A 27,698-nucleotide genomic window follows, 5' to 3' on the forward strand; every position below is an offset into this window, starting at 1 on the left:
TAACTACAGTACTTAAAATCGGAAATGCACAATGAAATCGTAACACATTGCCGCCAGCATTTGTTTTTGTAGTCGCATGGTGGCCGGAAATTGAGAAATAACATACCTCTCTATCTACAGGAGAAATACTCATTGTAAAATAGGCTTGAGCGGTACACATGAATTGCTCCAAATGCAGATGTTCTATGAAATTTAAAAGGAAAATGAAAGATAACTTAGTGTCGTTGCAGCGCACATTTTCTGTAAAGGTAGGCTGCAAGTTTCCAGTATGCCGTACAGAGTGATTTCCTGGTGACATAGTATAACCATGGAATTTGCAGAAATGATGTAAGTACAACTGTACATAACATGTTCATAGGGCAGATGTTCTATGAAATTTATAAAGAAAATGAAAGATAACTAGTTCTGTGGGCATACCTATTAACATAACATCCCGTACACGTTGTCCGTTTGCAATGTACTGGGTTTTGTAAAATTAGTTTTGCATGCTACATTACAGTGCCATCTCTGCAGCATTCAGCCTATGTGAGTACTAGGATTGTTGTTTGTTTTGTTTACATGGTTCTCCAGGCCATTCAAGCCTATATATGGAGCACAACAGTGAAAATAAAGGCAACTCCTGCACTGAAGTAGCACACTGTATGTTCAATCGTGTGCTAAAGAATTGGCTGTATTGTCCTTATAATGACCTTTCAAACACTTAACAGTTTTACAAACCTTCATTGTATTAAAATTAATAATGGTCAGAGGCACATATAGCACTTGAGTGGCACACAGACATTGACAGCTAATATTTTACTGTTCAATGTTTTGGAAAAACAGCTCCTGCATTGTCCTGCAATTGGAGTGGTCCCGTAGGAGAATTTTTTTTGTTTTGTGTGTTTGTTTGTGCACATTCAAAGAGAATGTGCCGTGGGTCCGATGACACTTGCTGGCACTGACATCTGTTGTAAAAAGAAAACACATGAAAGAAGGGTCTGTTGTCAACGTTTGAAAGACGAAGCGCATGTGTGTAGCCGTGGAAAGAGAATGACACTTACAAAACAGACAGCAAGCCTGTGGGTGAACATCCGATGGTACTCAATAACATAAAGTAGTTCACCCTAAGGTGCATGACCCGGCCATCTAGGCCCCTTTGTGACATCGTTCCCTCAGAGCCCTTGTCCTTTACGCTGCCACTGATGCTGGCTACTTAAATGTATTTGTATTCTTCTTCATTCGCAGATACCTTATACCTTACTGCCTGTGTCACCACTTCCACTGGACAACAGACAGATTGTGGAAGAATCATTATAAGATTTCCATAAGCAGTATTGACGCTCATCGTTATCTGGTACGACGGCTATGGCCATGTATGGCCATTTGTGTTTCCGGCAATAAGAAGCAACATGCATACCTTTATGATGTAAGACATCACAAAGACAACAACTGTCTCCTTTCCTAACTTAAAAAGAAAGTGTGTTCTACCACACGAACCACCAAGGACCATACATCAATCCTTTTGCTGCTCTGCCAGATGACAAAAGAAGTACACAAAAGAACACACAGCATGCTACGCTAGAAATTACCCGCTAAATGAAAAAAAACATGTATTTCAGACAGCTTACACTTTCTTGCGAACATTCTATTAAAAATAAAACCACTGGTGACAGTACAGTGTTGTTCAGAAATTATTCAAATGTTCTCTGACCAACTACTGTGTATAAGAAGACAGGAACTGTATGCTCTGTGTGTGCATGTCTGTTTTACCTTGTGTTTATTTTCCTGTTGTCCGGACGTAGGTGCTCACGTGGCACATTGGGCTGCGCTGGGCATGAACGTTATGAATATAGCAGTAGTACACAGTTTGAGCTACTACTGTCTGCAAGTAATGTCACCTATGGGGTTGAGAAGTAGTGGCACGCCCTCACTTAAAGTTAGTGCAAGTGATGCACACATAACATTAGCACAAAATGGCAATGACGAGCGCATTCTTTGAGCATCTCAAAAAGTACACAAAACAAAGGTAATTGTAAAATTGCCAACCGTCCCGTATTTTGCAGGAGTTACCTTCTTTGATGGTTTTGGCCTGTGATATGCTTGCAGTCTATGCAGACCTGGAAACATGCCAAATTTGCCTTCACCACCAGCCAGATTAAAGCCTTTTGCGCCCTGAGCACACACTTCTGGAACGCAAGGGCAGAAAGGCGGTAGGGGAGCACTACCTAGATATGTGGCATGCAGCTCCCCCAACACGAGCAGAATTTAAAGATGTTGCTCCGTGTAAACAGAGCATGGCAATGGCAGCAGATAAACATCATTAGGGGGCAGGGAGGGATATTAGCAAGCTGTATTGTTATTTAAGAAATGTGAACTCGGAGTGCAAGCAGCAGCGCAGCATGTTGTCTTTCAAGTAAAACTGTAATTGTCAGAGTGAAGTGTACATTTTTTCTCGCACAGTAGTGTGTCCAGTACTAATGTACCTTCCATGCTGGATGGGGGAGAAAAGAATAACAGCATGCCAATGCAGATGAAGATATTTGTATGACCAATTATGTAGTGGAAGGGTAGGTCATTGTGAAATGCTCCTTTTTTGTAATGGGATATGTTTTTTTCCAAAGCATTTCTATAAAGAAAACAAATTGTCCATATTTTAAATGTGTTATGCTAAGGAAATCCTTTCATGTTACAATATCTTACTGCACCCCCTAAGCAAAGGGTCTCATCAGGGGCAAACCATAGCAAATGCTGTCATGTCGCTCCCTAATTAATGTGCAACAAGTGCAATGACCTACACCATATGGAAGTGTATGCATGTCCGCTCACTTCAGGTGCTCTACCAAGTCTAAAATGGCCCCCACAACCATTCTGTAAAGGTGACCACCCTCAGAGAGATACTGAGTTAAAACTGTGTACGATACAGCAATGTATGGTTATAACAATTTACCGAAAGGATGCAAGAAAAAAAAATCACTCAGGAAACAATTGTTGAATCCATATACTAGTATTAAAGTGTTGGCATGCATTACGTTGCGGCCGTTGTGGCCAAAGCATATCCTCTTGGGTGCATGGCCTACAGCCTACGGCCTTCAGCCATGCACCCAAGAGGCTAGGCCTTGGCCGCATCCACAGCAACGTAACACAGCCGTGCATGCAAACATGTTGCCAGGTACCACAACCCACAAACGTAACAGCACCGGCACTCTTACCGAACCCCTGCAACATAATACAGCCATATATGCAAAATCTAACCAGTTAGCAGAATCCACAAACATAACACAGCCTCCAGCACCCCTACACAATTCTATTCACATAATATTTTACTACTTCCAAACAAACCACAAAATCTTCAGAACATTGCCCCTGCACCCAATACTATATTAACTACTGACAACCAGTACATCATAATACAGAACAGTGCTCAGTTATCTGCGCAATGTTCACAACCAAAACATGTACAGCATCCACTGGATTCCTATGCACTTCTACACACACAGTATTCCAACACTTCGCCCATTGGTCACACTGCAGGACTGTTGACTCCATCATCTCCAGCCATGCACCCAATACTGTAGGACATGCTAACATTCACCACACCCATGCAACCAACAATGTGTACAATGCTGACAAACCACACACACAAGTCAATAATTTGAAACCTACTTGCAACCAGTGGACATACTTTTCGGTGCAAGGCCTCCGGCCATGCATCCAAGGTGCTAGGGGCTTAAAACACATCATACTACACCCTATGCAAACATGCTCATGTCATGTGCAATCCACTACCCATCTTCAATTGAACCTGCCAGTAGTCACCACAGAAAGAGCTTGCCTCAGGACCTATTGTGCTGTAATGAAGGCTGCCTGCAGTCACCACAGAAGCGAATCACCTGAGGAGGTACCCACAAATTGGCGCACTATGCACAGATACTGCTGGCACACCACTGTCTTCTTCCACCTAAAGAAATATATCAGATGAACCACTTCACACTCCCCCACCCTTTCCATCCCCTCTTCCCACCACCATATGCTGCAAAGCATGTTTTCCAGCCTCTTTCGGCACTACAACATCCTCGGATACAACATAGCAGCATTACCCAAAATTATGATGCACATCACGCTTCCCTCCAGCCCAACACTGGGCACGTCCAATGTCCGCCAACATCATGCCACACTCCAGGCCAAACAGACTTTTGAGCGCAGAGCCAACAGAGAAATTGAACCACGGAGCAGAACCAGATATCACTAATTTATTGAAGCGTACATTTTACATGTTTTTTTAAAAAAGTACTGGATGGATTATCACCAAATTTATAAATCAGGACCAAGCCGGAGCACCTGCTTTACATTTTATGAAAATCCGTCCAACAGTTTGGGCTGTACTTGTGTGCAAGGTTTTTGTCATTCAGTCTTTGGAAAAAAGATATACTGGACCCCCCTTTAACGTTGGCCCCCATGGACAAAACCTTGCCATGGTTCAGAGCTGACCATATACTTTTTTTGCAAAGTTTGAAGCACATTCGTCTAGAGGGAGCGAAGATCTAAGTCTCCCAAAAAGTGGTCTTCCTATTGGTTGAGCAACTACGTGCCTGCTAACGTGGGCGGTGCAATTCTTTGAAAGATCCAGGCCCTCACACTGTTCACTATGCCCTATATAGAGTACATGTTAGTATGTGGGCACCTGTATAATGTGATTTATTTGGACCATGTAATGCATGAGGGAATTACCCCTAACATGGCTTACCTCAATTATAATATCCATTCTTTAAAAAGATAACCATGATTCCCCAAAATGCTACAGACCTAGGTCATTGTCAGATATATTACTTAATAGACTGGGAATATTCTTTTAATGAAATTATAGACCTGGTCAAAGAGAACAAAAATACTCTCAGATTTAAACTAAGATTCCACAAATCGTTAGAAATAGTTAATAATGTTCACAGTTGAGGAAAATAAATGTGACCAAGAACAATTGGTTACATTATATTAAGGAAACAAGTATAAAGAGGAAACAAGCTGGTGGAGGAGTTCTGCATTTTACACAAATTGATGAAGGTGGTGCTTTATATGGACAGTGATGGTTCATAAAGCAAAGTATTGTGGCATTGTCAGATATGTGCAAGGGTTCTTGGCACTATCCTCTTGTAGGGTGAATGACCCAAAACTCATTTGCAAGGAAAACAAAGTTTTATGACATGCAAAAGTATCAGACGAGCCTGTATAACCAAACCAACATGTAGCTCGCCCCACCAAATGGAGTTACATCTTTTATAGCGGAAAACTGCAAATGAATAAAGCTATGCATAATAAAGATTACAACATGATCCCACACTCCCCATTTACTAACAATTCTAATCATTCCCTATAGTCCATTAGCTCATTGGTCACACATTATCTATAACACATTCCCCATAACCATGGACTTACTACATCATCAGTAGGAGTTGATTAACTACCAGGTACATTGTTACTATAATACATTTCTTTTAAAAAGTAAATATTCCTGACCATCATGTGATGTTCACCCCTCCATTGGAGTCGGATGAAAGTATGAATAGTGAGGTAAACTCTGCTTTGATAATACAGTGGGCCTCCTCATTATACCAGACACTGTGGCACGCACAAACAGTGTCCTGGCCTTATAGATATAGTTATGGCCATTGCCTCTGCTCCTCCCATCCTAAATCATGGCTTAGCCCTAGCATGTCTCCCCCCTTAACTCTCTGGATCCCAAGTGCCCATGAATGATGTGATTGGGCACCACTCTTTTGTTTGAATTTCACTTATTAATTGATCCCGAGAGTGCAGTGCCTGCAGTTCAAATATGATGACCACTCATCAGGTAAGGTCTGTAGTGCTCAATGTTTTTAGCAGGCCTCTTGGCATCACAGAACCCCATGCCCAGCTTGCGTGATTTCAATCTTCTGAAGGCGCATACCTACCTTCCCTCCTTGGATATAGCATTCTTTTCCCAGCTCCTTCAAGCTCTGAAGCAGGACTCAATTAACTGTCATTGACACATCACAGCTGCCTGTGACCTAGACAATGTAACTTCTCTCTAGGGGAAGGAATGGAAACGTGTCTAAAAAATGATTAGATGGAGCCACATCGCCATGTTGAGCCTATTTCTCATACTTTCTAAAACACATCTTGTAAAATGCCCTAAAATCCAACATGGTGAAACTCTTGATACATTAGCTCGTTAAACACTACAATGTGAATACTGTGTTGTTCTTTCTGTATGGCTATATGATATTTCTAATATGTGTCAAAGCTGACTACAAATTAATCTATGCACATTCTGCTGCCCCACCGAGAACTGCTAGCACTAGGCCGCCTGCTAATGTGTTGCACAGTCTAAATCTCTTCACCTGCCTAGGACATTGCATGCCAACACTCCCACCTTTAGTTGATGCTCCATTAATTGACCTAGCTTCACTTCTTCTATACTCGTCATCTTTGGGCACCCACACTTTGCACATGTGAGGTAAACTTTCACACATCTGGGCACATTATTCTGGGGTACACGTCATAAAACAACATCCCAATTTCCTGCCACATTAACCAGTGCTGCACCTAATATTCTAGATCAAGTGGGGGTAGGAAAGTGTCCCCGGGGACCAACTGGTTGTTCTTCTCTTAACACCCTGTGCTCTATTTTACCATTACATTTTTCCATTTACATGTTTTGTGAGGGGAGAAGCTTTACCTGTTGCTATTGACACCAACATAATCAGCACACTCTTGTGTCTTGGAGCAGCACTGTAGAGGTATTTGACAGGAACACAACATTACAAGGAAAAATACCACTATAGGAACAAGCACCTTTACAGCTATCCCCAAGAAAGACAGGTCCCATGAAAACATTGAATCAAACTAATCTTCAGGACTCACTCCAGCTTCTTTTTCCATGGCAATCAGCAAGTTTTGTAGGGCCTCTATAGCATTGGTTTGAGATCTATTGTCTGCATAATTTGGGAGTATGGATGTGCAGGAAGAAGATCCTATGTTTTGCACATGCCCTCATCCATTGCTGTAAGAAAATCCAGAACATACCAGTTCTGGAGCATCATGAGACAAATGGCCCTCAATTGCGTTTTTATTGAATTGAGAACCTGCTCTGTCTGGTTCGTTATCTTGAGCATCTCCCACCTTGTTATCTAAAACCACTTCGCATTGGCTGCAGTTTGGATTCCAGGCATAAACGGGGAAGTAAGAAATGTGCCTGTCTTTGTAAACAAAATTTATCTGGGATCACTTTAAGATTGTCAGATGAGTCTTGGCACCAATCATTCAACCTCTATTATTGTCAGGCTATTAGCGAGCGGTGCGTGTGCTGATTGGGGGGGGGTTCAGTTGCAACTGGAGGCTGCACGCTTATGACAGGAAAATGCGAGTTGTGCAACATGAGAATGGTTGAATGCAAGGTGGTGAGGAAGCAGACGCCTGTCAAGGATGGGGGAAGGTAGAACTAAGTGTACTGTCCTCACACCCAGTAAAAATCCATCAGTGCAGATGTGCCAATAGTCAGGTTGGGAATGAACAAAGTCTCATTGCACCGTTCATTTGTGCCCACAAGTACAGTGACATTTCCTCTAAAGCAAAAGGAGAAGTGTGCCAGTATTTGCACCTTAGCAGGCTTTTTGTATAATTCAATGCATGTGAATTTTGACACCAAAGCGCACCAAGATTTAAAACATTTTGGGCTGACACATGCCACTACATCCTTCGTGAACCCCAGTAAACCCCCCACTGCACATCTGACTGGTCCTTTCACCCATTGTTGGGGTAGTGCACATCTGAACCGGTATCCAAAAGAACTCCTTTATATTCATTATATTCAATTTCGTTTTCTGTTCCCCTTTTATTTCTTGCCATCCCAATACTTAATGTTTCTGTCATTACTATACCCCTCTTTATATGCACAAACCATATAAAATTCCCCACAATAAAAGAAAGAAGAAGACTGAAACAGAGGCATCCGATGTATAACAATATATATATTGCTCTACTTTTCAATCCTGAACACTGTGGGGAAGAAGAGAACCTAGTGTCATAGCGCCCGTGGGGGCATCTGTTGCAAGAATGTAATTGACAAAGTAACTTTCTCACACAGGCTGAGCCCACTACGGGGTGTTATACTTTCCTACTAAGTGTGAATATGTAAAATATATAAACCATACGTCCAAAAAAGTAAATAAATGTCTCTAATGCTATCCTCATCAACTTCTGAGAAAGGCTTTTATAACAAATATTGGCCAACCTCCAAGTATCAAGCTTTTACTTCATTAAAAAACACAATTGTATTATACAATGGTAATGCCACCTTATACTTCAATTTTACACGTCAAATGGTACAAATATTAATAAATTTAGTATGAGAATGATACACTATTTTATGCTTGGCACATTGAATCTCAAGTCACTATTAACTGATTACTCAGTGTTGGTAATCTAAACACCTATATCGATCTATGTTTCTCGTCGCCCAACATATGTATGTTTCTGTCCATTGTGGCTGTACTCTGCCGGACATTCATCAGTGACAGTATTGGGTGTATCTGTAGGTGGCTTGTGAGGAATTCCACTGTTTTCTCACATATGTCTTCTTGAGTATCCCTGCAGGGAGGAGGCCATGATTATAAAATATATATATATGTGTACTTCAATGGTTTTATAACTCGACCTAACTCAACAACGCTCCACCCCAGGGTAACAGGTTAGAAGTCTAATAATCTACCTGCCTTGTGTCGTTGCTTCTTAATGATTTTGAACAATATGCAACTGTTAGTGTTGCTCTAACTGTTTCACATGTACCAGCTTCTCCTCATTCACCTCACCTATAAGGCAAACACACCTCTCTTACAACGTTGTTGTTTAAACATTTCAAGTTTGGGGGAAGGTAGAGAATAAAACTGTATATATTATTTCACTTATTTTTGGCATATTTCCCTTCTTACTTTCCTCATCGGTGGGGGTTCTATTTCATTTTTACAGTTAGGATATATATGTCCTGATCCCACCCCGAAATCATACTCTCATGGCTCCAGTTAAATGGATACTTCTTATTGGAATTTCCAATTGATTGGAGCTACAAAGAAATATCACAATACTCAATTAAAAAGGCAATTGACCTAAGTGTATATTTGCCAAAACGCTGTATCTATTACCCTCTTATGGGAGTCAATAGATCTTCAATGAACGTGCTGAAAAGCTAACTACATTCATTGTTTAATGTTACAGTTCTTGAGGGCCTGCAAGAGGTGGTGCTGTGCTATTTGCTTTCCGAACGTTAGATAAGTGGACCGAGTAGTGCAGTTCTTTCACTCTATTACAGACGGGGTGGCGTAGATGACCTTGAACGGGCCTTAAGGCTGAACCATAGGCTGAGTTGCGCAGACGACTTCAGCAGTGATATGGACACCAACTCAGTCGGGGATGCAGAGGAAAGTGAGGACGAGGGGAGAGGGCGACCGAAACATCAGTCGACAGGGAAAAGTGCAGATAGAAGTGGGACATGGGAAGTAGGAAAAGACAAAAGGGGATTTCGGGGTGACAAGGATGATCCATCACAACAGTTCAGAGACGCATCATTCGGTATGGACGACCTGACCCCATAAGTGCAGAGGCCTGGAGATATTACAGCGTGAAGGAAGGGGCAGCCAGCAAAGGCATGTACTGACTTCAAAGATGCTGAGTGACCTGATAGACACTTCAGGCTGACCTGAGGGGCGAATGGGGAGAGTGGGTTCACACAATTGCCCTTACTGGAAAAGGGAGAAGGTGACCTCAATACATACCATGGAAACATATAGACAAGGACAACTACAGGTGTGGATTACCCTTTTTAACTGCAGGTGCAGGGACATGGATATAGGAAATGGATGACAGCGGAACAGAAATTAGCAGTGTGGGACGTAAAGGGGCTTCTGTGGCAATCCTCAGGGAAGCCAATGATGATGTATGGAGAAGGGAGGAGTACCCAGGAGAAACCACCAGTGATGAGCACATGATGGCACACCATTTGCTAACTGCTGAGCGGCTTTGAGGCAAAATCTACAGACACATTACCCAGACACGTCAGACATTAGTGCGATTATGGCACACAAAATGGGGGAAGATGAAGAACCCTTACACTACATTCAGAAAATGGCGCCTTAAAACGCAAGAACTGTAGGACACAACAGTAGCACTATTCTACCACATATTATGCCAACGGTTGTCAGAGCAGGTGCAAAGGCAACTGAAGAAATTGGTGGGGATGGCAGTAAATTAAAACAGAAAGGTGATGGCTGCAATGTTTTGAATTAATCATGACCACAGGCAAAGCTCAGGGCAACCCTCCAGACCATCGTTTTTCAGCCTGCCAAGCCATTACAGAAGGGGAAAAAACATATGCAAATCAGGCTTGGTCATACCCCAAAAGGGGCAGTCCAGCCCAAACTTCTAGGTCACATCCCTTCTGCACAAGACCACAAGCATCCCCAGACATGTTTCTGCCTTGTTGGGCGTCATCAGTGAGGAGTAGCTTGGGTCTCTAGGCCCGGTAGACTCGGAACCCACGTCTGGACATACCCATCCCACTCGGGGTGACTTTAGCAAAACAGAAAGGTGATGGCTTAAAGGTTTTGAATTAATCATAACCACGGGCAAAGCTCTGGGCAACCCTCCAGACCATCGTTTTTCAGCCTGCCAAGCCATTACAGAAGGGGGAAAACCATATGCAAATCAGGCTTGGTCCTACCCCAAAAGCAAAAGGGGCAGTCCAGCCCGAACTGCTAGGTCACATCTCTTCTGCACGAGACCACAAGCATCCACAGACAGGTTTCAGCCTTGTTGGGCGTCATCAGTGAGGAGTAGCTTTGGTCTCTAGGCCCGACAGACTTGGGTGACTTTAGCAAAACAGAAAGGTGATGGCTGGAAGGTTTTGAATTAATCATAACCACGGGCAAAGCTCTGGGCAACCCTCCAGACCATTGTTTTTCAGCCTGCCAAGCCATTAAAGAAGTGAAAAAAGCATGTGCAAATCAGGCTTGGTCCTACCCCAAAAGGGGCAGTCCAGCCCGAACTGCTTGGACACATCCCTTCTGCACGAGACCACAAGCATCCCAGACATATTTCAGCCTTGTTGGGTGTCATCAGTTAGGAGTAGCTTGGGTCTCTAGGCCCGGCAGACTCGGGACCCACGTCTGGGCATACCCGTCCCACTCGGGGTGACTTTAGCAAAACAGAAAGGTGATGGCTGGAAGGTTTTGAATTAATCATAACCACGGGCAAAGCTCTGGGCAACCCTCCAGACCATCGTTTTTCAGCCTGCCAAACCATTACAGAAGGGGAAAAACCATATGCAAATCAGGCTTGGTCCTACCCCAAAAGGGGCAGTCCAGCCCGAACTGCTTGGTCACATCCCTTCTGCACGAGACCACAAGCATCCCAGACATATTTCAGCCTTGTTGGGTGTCATCAGTTAGGAGTAGCTTGGGTCTCTAGGCCCGGCAGATTCGGGACCCACATCTGGCATACCTATCACACTTGGGGTGACTTTAGAAAAACAGAAAGGTGATGGCAGTAAAGCCTTGGCCAGAAATACAGCTCACCATAGAACATTACTGTAGGCTAGTGCAAGAGAACGGAAGGAAAATGAATGATGAAAGAAAGCAGGAGGAATCAAGATTAGTAAAGAAGAAGCTATCTAAATGTGCCATGGAGGGGGCTTTATCGACGAGCACAGGAGGACAAGGGTCACCACAGAAACAGTATGCACTACCGCCTGCGTGAGGCAGATTCATGGGACGGGGATGCACAGCATGGGTTGCAAGGAAGGGGGTGCCACCCAGAGGATGCGGGTACAGGTATCAGATGCAGTTGAATCACATAAGATTCCCAAGCAGGGTTCAAGGATATGAACAACAAATGCAACAGGGCATAGAGGAGTTTGCACAGGAGTTCCAGAGACAGGTGAGAGAGGTACCCCAATGCTGGTTGTGTGGGCACATAGGGCACATCTCGAGGGTGTGAAGAAGCAAGGGAGGGGTGCAACAGAATGGTAGAATGCAATGCCAGCCTGTATACCAGGGGGAACAGAACAAGTATTACATGCAGAACCAGACACCACAAGGACAGGCACCAAACACATACCCACAGACACACCAGCCCATGATACAGGCACCACAAATGCAAGCACCTACGCAGAAGAATTTGCTGGTACCACAGATGCACCAGATGCAGGGTAACACACAACACGCATACACAGCACAGCAAATACCGCAGATGCAGAACAGCACACAACCAAAAAATGGGGCAACAGCACGCAAAGACTCCATAAAAGCGACTCTGATTAGGAAACTGGAGGGGGTCACTGTTGTAGGGGCAACCCATTCCTGGGGGATGGGATGTCCTTATACCCTCAGTAGGACAGCCCACAGATGGACATTATGTGTTCCATCCTATCGATTACACCCAACCTTAGGGAGGAACCACGTATAGGGGTGATAATGGGTGACAAGACTTTTTCCTTTCTTGTAGACAAAGGGGCGACCAAATCCTGCTTCTATGAAGGGACATATAGTATGTCAGGTGATGCCATGAATGCTCAGGGATTCTCTGGGGGAACAGACGTGATTCTTTTTACAGATGATATTGCACTTTCTATAGGGGAGCACAATATATCTTTGCCCCTACTCTATTCTTGACAGACACCTATGAATATACTGGGGAGAGACATTATGAGCAGACTTAACATGACCATTTCATTCACAGACAAGGAGATAGTGTAATCTACACCGGGGATACACCTTCTAAATGTGAGGAAAATCATTCAAGCTTATTGTGGACGAAGGGTACAGAGGACGGTGCTAGAGGATGGGGAGCTATTCCAATATGGGACTGAAATTATAATAGCATGGCTTCCAGGGATTATAGGGAAAATATGATGCCTTCCAAATGAGTACTTATTCAGGCCAGAGATACCATTAGATAAAAAAAAGGGACAATAGTGCAACTAGAATTAGAGGCAGTAATCGCGGGAGATGACTGGATAGCTGTGTATGGGACAGATGACACAGAGCGGACATGGAGAGCAGTGATCACAATAGCTGAAGGGTTCAGGTTGACTACAGTCACAGATGAAGAACTATTCAAAGACAACAGATCGAATCACGAGATGGTGTTGGAAATGTGCATCAAATCTTGGGTGAAAATACATTACAGAGAAGTACCACAGAGAATGGCGATGGCGCTGAAAGCACCGCCAACCTTTCTCGAGGAGGATTTGGCCAAGATTCCCAGCACATCATGACCACGAGTCCCTATTATGTGGGGCTTCAGAAAGGAATAGAAACATTAAAGATACAACTAAAGCTGGGAACCATTCTGCTGAGAGTTGAACAATGACCACTTTCAAGAGAGGCAGACAAAGGTATGTATGAGATCATTGCAGCATTAGTGAAGCAAGGCATCCTAGTGCCATCAGAATCACCATGCAACACAGCAGTGTACCCTGTCAAAAAGGCGACAGGGGGTCATGGCACATTATACAGGTCTTGTGCACTCTTAACCATATTTTAGAAGCAGCATATCCTTTAGTTCCGGACCAGCCGACAATTCTGTGCAGCATCCCCAAGTAAGCTGCCTACTTCATAGATTTGAAGAATGCATTCTTCTTTATACCATTACACCCAGACTCACAAGACTTAACTTCTTTTTATATAGAAATAAGAAGTGGAAACATACCAGACTTCCTCAAGGGTACTGTGAATCACCTTCCATATTCAATAGGATTCTTCAAATGGACCTAGGCAACGTACAGATGGAAAGCAAGTTTATATAGTATGTAGATGACATATTGATTTGCAGCAAGACAGAAGCACTGTGTAGAAATGACTCAGTACATATGCTAACAGTACTAGCAGAAGAAATGGGATACACGGCGGATAAGGCCAAACTACAATATTGCCAGACAGAAGTGTCATACATTGGACACATGATCCCCAAAATGGCTGACGAGTGACACCAGAGAGGGCAGAGGCAATACACAGGACAGAAAAACCCACATCAGTCAGAGCAATGCAGCAGTTCTTGGGGTTATGTAATTACTTCAAAGCATGGGTATTCGATCACAACACTTACACTAGGCCCTTATTAAGTGCAATGAAGGAAGTACAGAAATGCAATGGATAACATAAATGACTGAGGCATTTAACAAGCTGCAGGAAGCATTATTCACAGCTCCAGTGTTAGGGGTCCCAGACTATCAAAAGGAATTCTTTCTGTTCTCACACTCCAACAGAGTAGTATTGACCACAGTACTGACATTGAAGACCAGCTTGGGCACAAGCCACTAGCCTATTGCAGTGGTAAATTAGACCCAGTAATGAGAGGACACAATACATGCGGAAAAAGCATTGGCTGCAGCCGCATTCGCAGTGGACAAATCAGCAAGTATTATCATGGGATGTAACACCACTCTCTACATGGAGCATGCTCTCTTTGCAATACTGGAAAGACCAAAGAGCACACTGACAACACAGAGGGCCTCAGGGTATGAGGTGTTACTATCTAACACAGCTCTCAAGATAGTAAGATGCAGACTTGTCAACCCGGTGATCTTGCTTGACGATTCTTTAGCGAAGGGTGACTATGTAAATGACTACACTGCAAACCTAGAAGAATTCAGTGACACTCACACAGTACAGGAGGACGCAATATAGGGAGGAGATGTGCAATATATTGACATGTTTTAACAATTGACCAGATGACTGGGGAAAGACATACTGGGACTGCAGTCATGTAGCTGAGAGAGGGTGGGACAAGTGAGATAGTGACAAGCACACGCCTGCCATAACATTATTCAGCACAAGCAGCAGAATTAGTGGCCCTGATATTGGCATTGGAGTGCAGCAGGGGGAAGGAAGTGACAAGTTAATCAGAATCAGCCTAAGTGACATCCACAGCGCATTTTGGGCTGTCATGTTGGATGATGAGGGGATTCAGCCATGCTGATGTGTCACCAGTGCAGCACACACTCCTTTTGGGCAGATTGGTAGATGTCATAGATCTCCCAGAGTGAATAGCATTTGTGAAATACCAAACACACACAAAAGGGGAGGATCCTATCTCAAGGGGTATCAAAGCAGTAGATGCAGAGGCAAAACACACCTCCTACTTCGGGGACATTTTAGAAATGGAGGCTTCATCACACGCGCGTGACTATGCAAGAATTCTGATACTGAAAGAGGGGTCCAACATATTACCAGTGTCACAAATTATGGAGCTGCAGGGAGCTGCACCCAGGGAGGACAATCAACTGTGGCTGAGACCCAACAGACACCCTATTGCTGCAAAACAACAGAGGGAAGGTAGTTATGTCATTTGAATTATTTCACATAGCACTGACACAACTACACAATCCAACCAATACAGGGAAGGAGGTGATTGCTGCTCAAATTGGAGAAACATGGTTCTGTCCTAACTTGGTGGAACACATGGCAGAATTCATGATTAATTGTTTGGTATGAAAACAATATACTGCAGGTCATACATTAAGAGTAGTGAAAGGAGCCAGACTTCGCCCAGTGGGTCTATTTCAAAATCTACAAATCAATTATGTCGATATGATCCAAGTCTGCCAGGCGTCCTGCTATATGATAGTGGTCATGTGCCCATTTTCCCATTGGATCGAGGCCGGTCCTTGTTCTCATCATGATTCCATTAGAGCGGCAAAATTCCTGGTCCAGGAAGTAATCCTACAATGGGGCGTGTGTGAGGTCCTGTGGTCTGACAATGGCCTTCACTTTGCCAATAAGATGTTCCATCATATTACGACCTTGCTGTGGCTATCACCTAAAAGCAAACGGTATGTTTGAATGCCTAAACGGCTTGCTTAAAGAAGCTATAGCGAAGACTAAAAATAGCTAAAACAAAAGCTGGCTGCATTACCTCCCCCTAGCCCTATTTGCACTGCGCGATAAGCCTGTGTTTGACCACCATTTAACCCCACACAAGGTGGTGACAGGATGGTGCATGCTACTTCCCCTGGATCGTCCCATTAGAGCAGTCAGGGATGCTGAGAATGTGGCTAAAGTATTGGGTCAGGAAATGTATGAGCATATGACTTCCTTGATTACTCTTCCATTACTCAACAGCTGCGAAGACACCAGGAGAGGCCTGAAGCTTGTGAAGAAAACAACAGCATCGACAGCCATGAGGACTTACTTAAACAGTCACCCGTACACCCAGGAGATCAGGTTCTCCTGAGGAATTGTTCCCACAAGTGGAATGCGGCAAGGTTCCCAGGCCCCCACACCATATATGTAATAACTGAGAGAGCTGTTTAATTGATTGGGAAGAATGTTTGGAATCAACTAGGCAATGTCAATCCCTACAACGCAGTGGCCTCACCTGGCACCAACATTGACTGGGCCAACATTCCTAAGCAAGAAGAGCAGAGGAATACTTTGGAATCAGCACCGCCAAGCAAAGGACACTCAATGGTTACTCGCTCATGGGCAGCAGAGTTAGGGCAAGTACTTTTTACACATCCAGAGTGAGGGTACACTGTCTGTTTGTTATTTTTCTTTCTGCACACATTCATCGTGAAAGTGCAACTTTACTATTTTTATTGCATTTCTTCCATGGTGCCTACTGATCCCCAACCTGATACCTTCCAAGGCCAATTTGTCCAATGTGTTAGAAGGTCTGGCAGTTCTCGAGCACGCCATCCTAATATGTATTTCGATGTCTTCATAGCATACCTGACCAAGTTTCCCCACAACTAGAAAGACACAACCCATCCATCCCTGTAGTCAACAGAGACCCTAGAATTAAGGCTGTGTGTGAACAACTATTCTTTTTTTGGCATGGCAGGCTACATGGTTCACAGGGCTTGAACTGCTACAATACTAATACAGTAATGCTCATTTTTACACATTTCAGGCGGGCAACTGATAACTTCAAGCTGCACCAGAATCCAAGCAGCACATGTAATGGAATGGGTTATTAAAAAATGCTCATCTTGTCTCTTATTTCCAAGTGGTCTTTTTGCATTCCTTTTTTGATGAATATCCCTTCTATCTAGGGCTAACACTGTATCCTCTACTAACATTACCCCAAATACAGCATTAGGGTTCCCGTGAGCAGACTCGTAATGAGGCAGTAAGGGGTTGACAGCTCTGGCACCTTTACCGGCCCCGTTAACCCATTACCGCCTAACTCGTAATGACCCCCATAGTCATTCTCATCACCTTGAAGATGGGCAGAGAGAGCTGAGAACAGCGCTGAGTTCCAGGCCTGGGGAGATCAGTTCCCAGACAATCAGGGGACAGAAATACAAGGGGTGAGTGGCAAGGGCCAATAGTAATCCTGTGACCCTGCAACAATCTAATTGATAGTCAAGTGGCACTCCCCTTCCCCAAAAAACTAAGATCTATAGGGGCAATCTACACTGTATACCATTGACATTACCCACCCAGAAAGTGGGATCGGATTTCTGGGTAAGGGCCCAAGTTGCAATGACGCTCTGCAACAAAAAGGGTTGACACAGTTTTTGGAGTGGTGACCCTGGAGATTTTTGGATGTCCTTATATGATCCCTGTTGGTTTTTATAATAAACAGTCTAACTTGCCCTTGGCTGAGTCCTCAGTTCGTTCTGGCTGAAGTGTTGTTGGGCCCTTGGGAGCTGAACGGGTGAACTCATAGTAATCCCCGGACCTCTGGCATACCAGACCAGACCAACAATAGACATATATCTAGTGTGATATAGTACCTTGTGAGGAAAAACAGTTACATCTCCCAAAGCACAACTTGTGGAATTTGATCGTGAACTTGGTTTCCTGTGATTCCTGCATGTGACAGACCCATAGTTCTGGCAATTTAATTTTGTGCCCAACACTCAATATCCTTTTGTCACTTTATAGCAAAGCATGATACCTTCCCAGGATGCCAGGGCATACCCCTAGCGGGCAGGATGGAAGGTGTGTCCTTCAAGGGAATCTATGAAACACAATGTGGAAGTCACACAGCTTTTTTGCTCTGAGGTTGACATGACAAAGGATAATCATAATGTAGATAAGGAGCAAACGTATAGAGGGAAGGTGGGTCTGTGAGACACTTGCTATCTAGTCCCCAGGGATCTGGCATCCAGGTGGTGGGGGTGGATTAGTGTAGGAGGAACACCGGGATGGGGGGTCCTTGGGGAGCGGGAATGGGACACTGATGGGTAAGACATGGTACCCCCTTCTTTGAACACCTTTTCCCCATCCGACACATATTATATTCTAAAGCACTGCCCCCCCTTTCTGACATGAACACTTTCGCACAACACAAAAAACAACAGACTAACACCAGAGACGTTTACCTAACTTGTCCCAATACAAACGTCAGGAAAAGTCAGGCAATTGACCAGGATCACACATACCTGACAGCTCTTTCCCTTCCCCACCGGGATTTAAGGTGGGGCACAACAGCACCCTGTGAGCAAAGCAGACGGCATGATGTGAGAGCTAACTCAGCAGAGCAGTTGAAGAGAAGGAGAAAGATGGCAGAAGACGAGTTGATACCGAGGGAAGAAGTGACCTTGCCCTTCTTTACAAACCCGTGAAGCCTCAAGAGAAGGAATGGTAAGAGCGTGAACAATAGCCAGCATGTGTTGCAGCAAATTTCAATGGTACCCGGGCACCTCCTCTGCTGACAGTAAGGCAGAGGAGAGATGCATGGCCCAATAGTACCAGCCTTGGATCTACAGACAAGAAAGCAAAACAGTTCATCAAATTTGGTGAGTGGAGGGGAGAGCCGATAAAGAAACAGAACTGTGTTAAATGAAAGTAGCAAGTGGCTATTTGAACTTTGAATGAACAAAGGACTATTTGTATAGGGAAAGGGGAAAGCCAGCAGAACAGAATCAAACACCATGTGGGTGTACACTTGAGAAGCGATAAGTGATTACCCTCCTGTTGAACTACAGTAAACAAGGCCTTAGGAAAAGGAGGAATGGGGTCAAAGTGGTCATACGTGGGTCTTGGCAAATCCCCCGTACACTCAAGATTTTCTGACCAGCAGATGATGGGGAAACTAAGGGAAACAAATCCTGCATGGTATGAAAAGTACACAAAGAGTGCGTTCTAAAGGTTGGCAAGAGTGACGCCGGCAGAGGGATGCCAACAAGAGAGGACAAAAACGTAGCCCCATGAACATTGTGTTGATAGGAGTGAACCCAAAACCATTGTAAGACCCGAGGAAGAGGAGTGCCCCCCTTGGCATTGGAATCCTAGCCTTTAAGAGGGAGAACCCAAAAGGAAAGCCATTGTGAACCCGAAGGAGGGAGGCTGGAAGTTGAAAAGGGGTCCAAACCCAAAAGAAGGACATCCATGGGTAGAAAATCACCACCCAAAGTTAATTGAGAAAGGAACTGTTAAATTGAATTATCAAATACAACTGGGAGAGGTCTGTACCTGGAAGAGTGGAACCCACGGGTGAATCCGCCACCTAAAGCCAGACTAGGAACAAAACTTTCGTATTTGTTGAACTATCAAGCCCTCAAACACAAGATACTTTTTATTGAAAAGAGACTTTAACCAAAGGAGAAACCGATAGCTGGAGCAGAACTGTTAGCTTGTGCTGGGAAAGCTTGAGTGTATGCTGTGCTTAGGAGACCGACATTTGTACCTTGCTGGGGAGGGGAGACCCCTGGCAATCACATCCTGACTTATTATTTGTGAACACTTCTTTCTTTATTGAAAACTCTATGCCATACTTTCTATAATTATTTGTAATGATTTGGCGATAGTTTTTACTTTTTAATATAGGCCTTTTTACTTTGACAAGACACCACAAGGACAGTCTTATTTTTCATTTGATGGTCAACGCTTGCTTAGATTTAGGTTTAGGTTAGCCGTTTTTCCACCCCACATTTACAGTTCAATAAAATCCCTGAACTGTGATCACTTGTGTCTGTCTTTACTGTTTCCACCATGAATTCCTTACAGGTCCCACCATCCTTATAATGCCTAGCATAAACTTCCTTCTTGTCATTCCTGCCTAATGTTCTGTATAGAAGGCACTCCAGGAGCTGAGATTATAAAGCAATACCCTTGTTACTACTATGACATGTTTGATCCTGTGCCACAAATGCAAGGATTATTGGGGGTAAAAGGAACCACTCAGACCTTGCATGTCTACAAAGTAAAACCCAAAGCAATCATAAAGGTAAAACAGGGAAAGTTAAGAGTTATACCTCCTTTGCCTTTTGTGGAAACGTGGGCCAACGGAAGGCAATGCTCTTAACGGTGTGCATGTGAATCAGTAGTGACAAACAACACGGTAACACAGTCCAAAATAAAGGGAATGTCCAATCAAGGTTCTATACAAACATACATACTTTAATTCAATAAACCATCTGCAATAGAACCAAGTACACATACTGTACAAAACCCACCCTCTTGGAAAGAACAAAGAGGAAGCAACAGATCAAAGAAAGTAGTCTCTGAGCTCAGGGACCAAGCAGCAAGCAGGCCTCAAGCAGAGGTGCATGTGGTAACTCTGGGCTGTCCCAGGACCTCTTTGCAGTTAGGCCAGGCCAAGTTGGGCTTTAACTGCTTGAAGGGGTTGGTGCATGATGCGCCAATGGTAATCTGGGTACCCCGATGTACGGGATAGTGATGCAAACATTTGAGGCCTGGACAGGTGGAGCTGTGGTTTTAACCCCTGGCTAGAGTCAGTGTGTGATCCTTCAGTAGTTTGGATCAGGTCTTGGCATTTAGTAGTTGATTTGGGTCTAGCAGGTAACAGACTCAGCTAAGACATTATCCAGCGTTGAGCTGGGTCAAAGTGCAAGCAATAGTTTGGATTGGTGGATCAAGAAAAAAGTAATTTCTGGCATCTTCCTTCTCATTCAAGGAGCTGTGAAGACGGAGCAACCAACGCAGTGTGGCAGAACTGGAAGCTTCAGCTGGTCTGGCCCTCAGACAGTGTTTGTCCCACTTAGGGGGACTTGAGGTCAGGATGGGTCTATTCAAGGTCTGCTCTCCTAGTGTTGGGAGATTCTGGTGCACAGTGACAGGTCCTTGTCCACAGCAAATGTGATCTTCCAATGTGCCCTGGAGTACGGCTTTTAGAAAGGAGGTTCAGTGAGTTCTTCTCAGCTGTTGTTCCAGAGCAAATCAAAAGAAGGGGTGGGAGACCCCTTCTTTTAAAGACTCTGGTCTCCAGATGAGGCGACTAAAGCTAGCCTGCCCCAGTGGTCCAATCCCTGCCCTTATAAGAAGTAGGATTTGCCCTTCTGACATCACACCCATGATGCTTTGCTTCAGAGGAAGTGGAGGGGTCAGGGAGGAGAGAGAGAAACAGGGAAAAAGGAAATGGTGTAAGTCTCCATCCCATGAACATAGTCCTTCTGGCTGCACTAATCCTGCCCCTTTCCCTTCCCACTAAGAGCAAAGGACTTTAGAGATACACCACCCTGGTGTGAGGTTACTCCATTTGAATGGGTGTGTTCCTTTGATACGTGGACCCAGGACAGAGGCCTGTGGTGTGGCTGTCTCTCTCAGAGAATGTTACCTGCCCCCACAAAGAGGTCAAGGAAGAGGCATGGGCATTCATGTTCCTGTCCTGCCCCCTAGCAGTCTCAAACTATCTAGCTAGAATACACATCACCTTCCACAGCAGAGATGAGTCACATGAATTGACACATGCCCTATATCAATTTGGATGTGGTAGCCATGATTATAAGTAGTACCATCCACTATGCTTAACCGAAGGCAGAGCTTGATTCTATAATGCATCCTGTTTAATGAATTTGATGATCCCATAACTCCTTTCCCGGAGGTAGCCTCTCCTCATATGGCCAGGGGATGGCAGACACTACCTGATCCTGACCCTGGGGGTGGCTATGTGAGGGAGGATCACATGAAGGAAGGTGACCCTCAGGGGGATTGACGGGCATCATTAGATGAGACATGGTATGCCCCCTTTCCTTTTAGGGATACCCCCCTCAATTCCCCATTCCTAAATGGCATACTGTGATACATCCCTAAAATATCCTGCTAAAACTGCTGAAAGAACTTGTGAACCTTTTAACACCTACTATATAAATAAATAAGGTTTACTGAGATGAAGAAGCGGACTGATGAGCGAGAGAGAGAGGGAGAGAGAGAGAACCGTAACGTATCTAGTGTTGTGAAGAACCTGATAGGTCCAAGACATTTCCCAGCCTGGAGGTGGGAATTTAAATCCGCCACTGGCATAAAATGGGCAGAACTTCCATTTCCAAGAGTCGGTTTGCAAGATTACGACAAACACAGGTGGCAAAGTGGAACAGACGGTGACCTTATCTGGAAGGGAACTGTAAAGGTGGGTGAGAGAATGTGGCGAGAGGGGGATCTGATCCAAGCACTCCTGGCTGGTCAGGCAGACCCCAAAACCGAAGCAACTGAGAGCCGTAGTCACAGAATATTGCCCACAAAGAAAGAAGTGACCAGAAAAGCTCCAGACTGGCCAGGTATGGAAGTGGTACCGGTCAACCAGGGTATCTCCATGCGAGAAAGAAGGAAGTTGTGGTGGGAACTGGAAGCCATTACAGGCTTTGTTCTGATGCATGGAGGGAGAACTCTCGGTGCCGCTGACTGGGGAAAGCCGCTTGAGTCAAGTAGATTCCGAGGAATGTACTTGAACAAGTATGAATGGAATGAAAGATTGCATATGTTTTCGGAAAACCCAGGGGGAAGAAGGGGACACCGAAACTGAGGCAAGGAGCCATGAAAGAGTGAATTGATTTCTGAACGTGGGGGAAAGAGTAATCCTCATAGGAATCAGTGTCATCTTCGTAGTCACAGTACTTTGCCATGAAGTAACTTGGGGAAGACTCATACCCCTTTGCACTGTCTGAGGGAGAGAGAGTGAGAGTCCTGGCAGGAGAGGATACCAGGCAAACTGCAAGTCTAGGCTTCTCACCCATAAAGAACTGTTCAAACAAAGCTGGCAGGAGAGTATACCAGGTGTCTTTCAAGTCTGGGACCCGCACCTAAGTTGTTTTGTGTCCGAAGGAAAATACAAAAGAAGAACCATGCCCTTGTTATTTGAACAATACTGGATGTCATAAGAAGCCTGGGGAAAGGTGACATTTTTCCTTGGAGTTAATTTTTACATCAAGAGTAGGAAGTCATCCTTTTGGGCTATTACAAACTTTTTAATTCTATTTGAATCTTTTGTTTTGCTGCAAGGAACCCTGGAGAAGGGAGTCATTCTCCGGAACTGTTAAACTTGAACATGTGTGCACTTTCAAGTACCCCAGGCCTACCCTTAATACCTTAGGGTTCATTCTTTGAATGAGAGGGGCAGGATTGGATGTTCAGACAGGGGACCTATTGCTTTGGACACCTTTACATCTGACAGACCCTTAGTTTTTGGTTGAGGTATGGAAATACCTCTCATATCAGGGATAGGGAGGTATTTTCAAACCCATGTATTGTTTATGCAAATCACCATGAGTCCTCTCTGTCTGTGTCTCATTCCTGGTTCCTTACCTTGGCCACCATCATGGGTTAATTATGATCATCAAAGTTTTTGTTCAGGTGGGTATGTCTTAGATGCCACCCCTGTGGAGCAGATACTTGACTGCTTCTACTGGTGCTGTCAGTTGGAAACCTGTGCTCTCTGAACCTGCTCCCTGACACTGGTATGACAGGTGCTGCAGATCAGGCTACCAATGCTGCACAGCACAAGTACACTGTGCTTTTGATAACGCGCCTACTGAAGGAGAATCTGATCAACAGGTTGCCCTTTCAGAGATGGACTCACCTGCATCATTTTATGTGTTAATGAACATTTTAAAATGTCTGGGGCTTTGCACCCTTTCCAGATGGCAACTATTCACAAAAACAACAAGGAGTCAACCCTTACAGAAGGCTTGCAATCTTGCAATCCGATTGGATACTTTTCTTGTGATTATATATAAGATTTTATGTAAGCCTGGTGGGGTTAAATACTACCCAAATTCCACAGCTATTGATTTACAAGAAGGGTGCATATCTTTCCCTTACCAGCTTCAGGGGAGCATCTCAAATGATTTTCTATAGTTAAGCCTGACTGCTGCTGGAAGACAGGTACCCCATACTCTCCTGTCTATAGTGGCCAACCTGTAAGTGCCCAGGCAACCTTCTTGGCTGGGAATGGCAGACAACTGTCTCCACTTTCTTAAGAGACTGTGAAGATCACAAAGCTCCACAGGACCAGACAAGTGCCTTGAAGACCAATTTGAGAAGGTGCAAGGACCCACTGAATCTGGTTTTGTCACTTTGCTTTAACCAGTTTTGAGCACCTTTAAGCCCACTGTCTTAGCAGTACTTTCCTGTTCTCCAGAATCTTTGAACTTTGAGCATGTGATATAGTGACTTCTGTCCAGCAAGAGTGCAACAATGAGTAGTGGCTAAACAGCCTACTCAGCCTTCTCACTTCTACAACACAAGAGTAATCTCATTAATAAAGGTGAAACAGGCACAGGTAAGAGATATACGACTTTCACCTTTTATGGTAACGTGGGTGGAGAGCTGTGTGATGAGTCATGGGGCCAAATCCCAAACACTAGTGAAGAGGAAGTGTTGAGTATCACCTCCACTCTAGTTTCCCCCCTCCCATTGCCTATTAAGTTCACACCAAAGCAGTTGACATATGAAGAACAGTTAAATCAGCAGAGAGCAGCACATAACCTCTGCCCATTACCTATCAGTGTAACAGCACCTATTAATATACCGACACCTAAGAAAACCTGGACAGTAAGGTATCCATTGAGAAAGCCATATATATATCCTAGACAATATGATGGTTGTTTGAATGAAATACCTGAAGAAGCAAAGAAGATAATGAAGGAAGATAAATGGTGGCATCATAGGAAATTGGACTGATGCACATATAGAAAATATAATGACCTAAGAATAATGAAAAGAGACAAAATATAAAGGAGATATCATGGATAGGTGACAGCTTAGGCTCAAGATGAAGAAACATATGCCACATACATGATCAAGATATTTAGATAGTTTAAACATGTACAGATGCAAGTAACTGCAAGAGGCAAAGAAATTGTGAAGCTAGTTTATGCTTAATAGTCAATAAATTGTGGCAAGTGCCAACGTTTACAAGTATATACCTCAAGAAGCATTTTATGTATTAATGCAATTCCACTACGCATATGAGCAGAATTGAACGAAGGTTACAAAAGGCATCAAATGGAGTGTGTTGCAGCAAGAAAATCGAGAATCGAGACAGAGCAAAACTCAGCTAAAGATGACCATGCCAAGAAGACAAGGTCTTATCTGGCTAGAATGGGCTGACAGTGGATACAATTAAGGAGAAAAGAGAGCAGAGGATCCTGATCAGAAAGGTGAAGATAAGCCACAGACAGCAGAGAACTGGTAGAATTAAATCAAATATATGAAAATACATGGAGAAAATAAGATTTCACAGTGTCCAGTCACGTGACAAAGACAGGCTGGAAGAGTGAGACTTTCACACCTACGCATGGATCCCTGCCATGCCCTTAAAAGTTCTCACAGCACAGAGCAGACTCATGGACAAAAAACAAAGAAGTAATTGACATATGACTACTGAGGTGATGATTGATTGTAGCATAATTGGTGGGAAACTGGGGTGCAGACGAGCTTCTGTGCAGCTGAATGCTCTTTCTGCGTGCTGCTAGAGAGACGTAGGTGCAAATTTATGATTGGGGTTGATGCCAACCCAATCATAGTGGACCATGTAATCTATGGTCCTATAGTGAGTAGAGCCAATGGAACAGTATAATTTTAATGACGTTCATAGTGGCCATTTTGAAGGGAGGGCTTAGTTGCCCCTATTGACATTGATTATCCAATCCCCTCTCCCCATTACCATATACAGATATAGTATCTATATTAAGTTACCTTCCTATAACCAATCTCGTTGCATGTTAGGTTTTTAAGGCTGCCACATAGAAAGACGTTAGTATGTGCGTAGGTTGTACATCAGCAATGACGAGTTTTTGCTCGTTTTTTGCTATAAATATTGTGTTTTTTCTGAAAGTAAAGAGAGCGAGAAGATCAAGCAATTGCTGATGTTCATTGTACTCCCCGTTTTATGAACTTGTCATTAAACAGACTCACTTTGCTAAACTATTGAGTTGTCTTCATTATTTGAATCATGAGAATGAATCTGCATCCCCATCTATCTCGAGGGTACTGCTACTCATCTTAAAGGGCTATTGGGAGATCATCCAGTTCACTTGGTAGTAGGGTGAGATGGTTAGATTAGATAAAGATACCCATCGACTGTCAACATAAATAAGTTGGGGTCCTCAGCAATATGAAAAGTCCTTTGCCATCCGGCAGATAGAACGAGAAGCTCCCCGTAGATAGTGGATAGATTAATTCAAAAACCCTGTAGGTTAGGTGTGACAGGTCCCTTGCTTTCTCCCAAAATCCCATTCCACATCTACGAGTAGAGGATCGGAGGAGCGGCACAGAGAGGCGTTAACGAAGGCGGTGATCCCGAGCGTCCATAGATGAAAGACATATGAACGGTGAGTAAAAAAGACTGAATGCTTTGGCAAAGCATGCATGCTTAAAAAACAAGTAAGGAAACGTAACAGAGGGATGCAGGATTAAATATAACATCAGAATGAGAGTGTAATGTATATATAAGGGGAAAGATATTGACTCGAGTGTGGCCAAGCAATATAAAGAGATATCTTGAGTTTGGCCACGATAAGAGTATACGCCCAGTTCATAGATTTTAAAGAATGCTAGCAGAAGCCCTTATCTAAAGTCCTGTAAATAGGATGTCCTAGGAGACTGGATTGATTAAAGTCAATCTGAAAGAGATAGGCTTCATTTCCATTTCAGAACAGACAATAGAGGTAAGATGCGTCAGAGAGAGCAGACAGCATAACATTTATGTGGCCAGCCAGATTTTATCTGTTTATTTTATATGTTTGAGTAAAATTGTGACATCATAGTCGACAACAGTTTTTATGTGAATAAAGGTATGGAATGTGCACGATTGTAGAATTAAATTATAGCATGACATGGATTGATGGTTGTTTATTAGCAAGATTAAAGTAAAGAATATTGTTGACAAAACGGGATTGGAACATGCAACGATTGGTGCTCGGTCATATTGTTGATTTTTGAGACGCAATTTTTAGAAAGTGTGAATTGAATAAAAATAAGCAAGTGTTATATGAATAAGGAGTAAACGAGTCCAGCATGGAAGACATCACTCCGTTAATAGACCTGTGCAAACGGTTGCTGAAACACGCACCTAAGCTTAAAGAGTACAGTGTGGAATGTGATAAAGGAACCACATACCAACTGCCTGATACATGGAATTATTTGCGTGAAAAACGCAGATTTGCGCGCCTTTGTGCCCGAAAATCCCCATACTTCAAACAGGGATTTTCAGGCAGAAAGGCGGGAAAATCTGCATTTTTCACGGAAATAATTCCATGAATCAGGTTGAAAATGTTTATGCAAGGCGGATCGCTATCCAAAATGGTCCTGCAGCACATGATGACATTTTACATGCCACATACACTGGCAAAAAGTTAGACAAGCACCTGGCTAGTTTGGAACTTTGGAAGATGTACAAGGAAGAAATGGAGGAGGAGCTGCCGTTAAATTAGATACTGAATATATGCAAAGAGGGAGGTGAAGAGCCTTCTGCATCGTCTGCCCCGTCTGAAATAAAAAAACAAA

Source organism: Ambystoma mexicanum, chromosome 12 (assembly GCF_040938575.1).
Source record: "Ambystoma mexicanum isolate Mex_15411 chromosome 12, UKY_AmexF1_1, whole genome shotgun sequence".
In the NCBI taxonomy this organism is placed as follows: Eukaryota; Metazoa; Chordata; class Amphibia; order Caudata; family Ambystomatidae; genus Ambystoma; species Ambystoma mexicanum.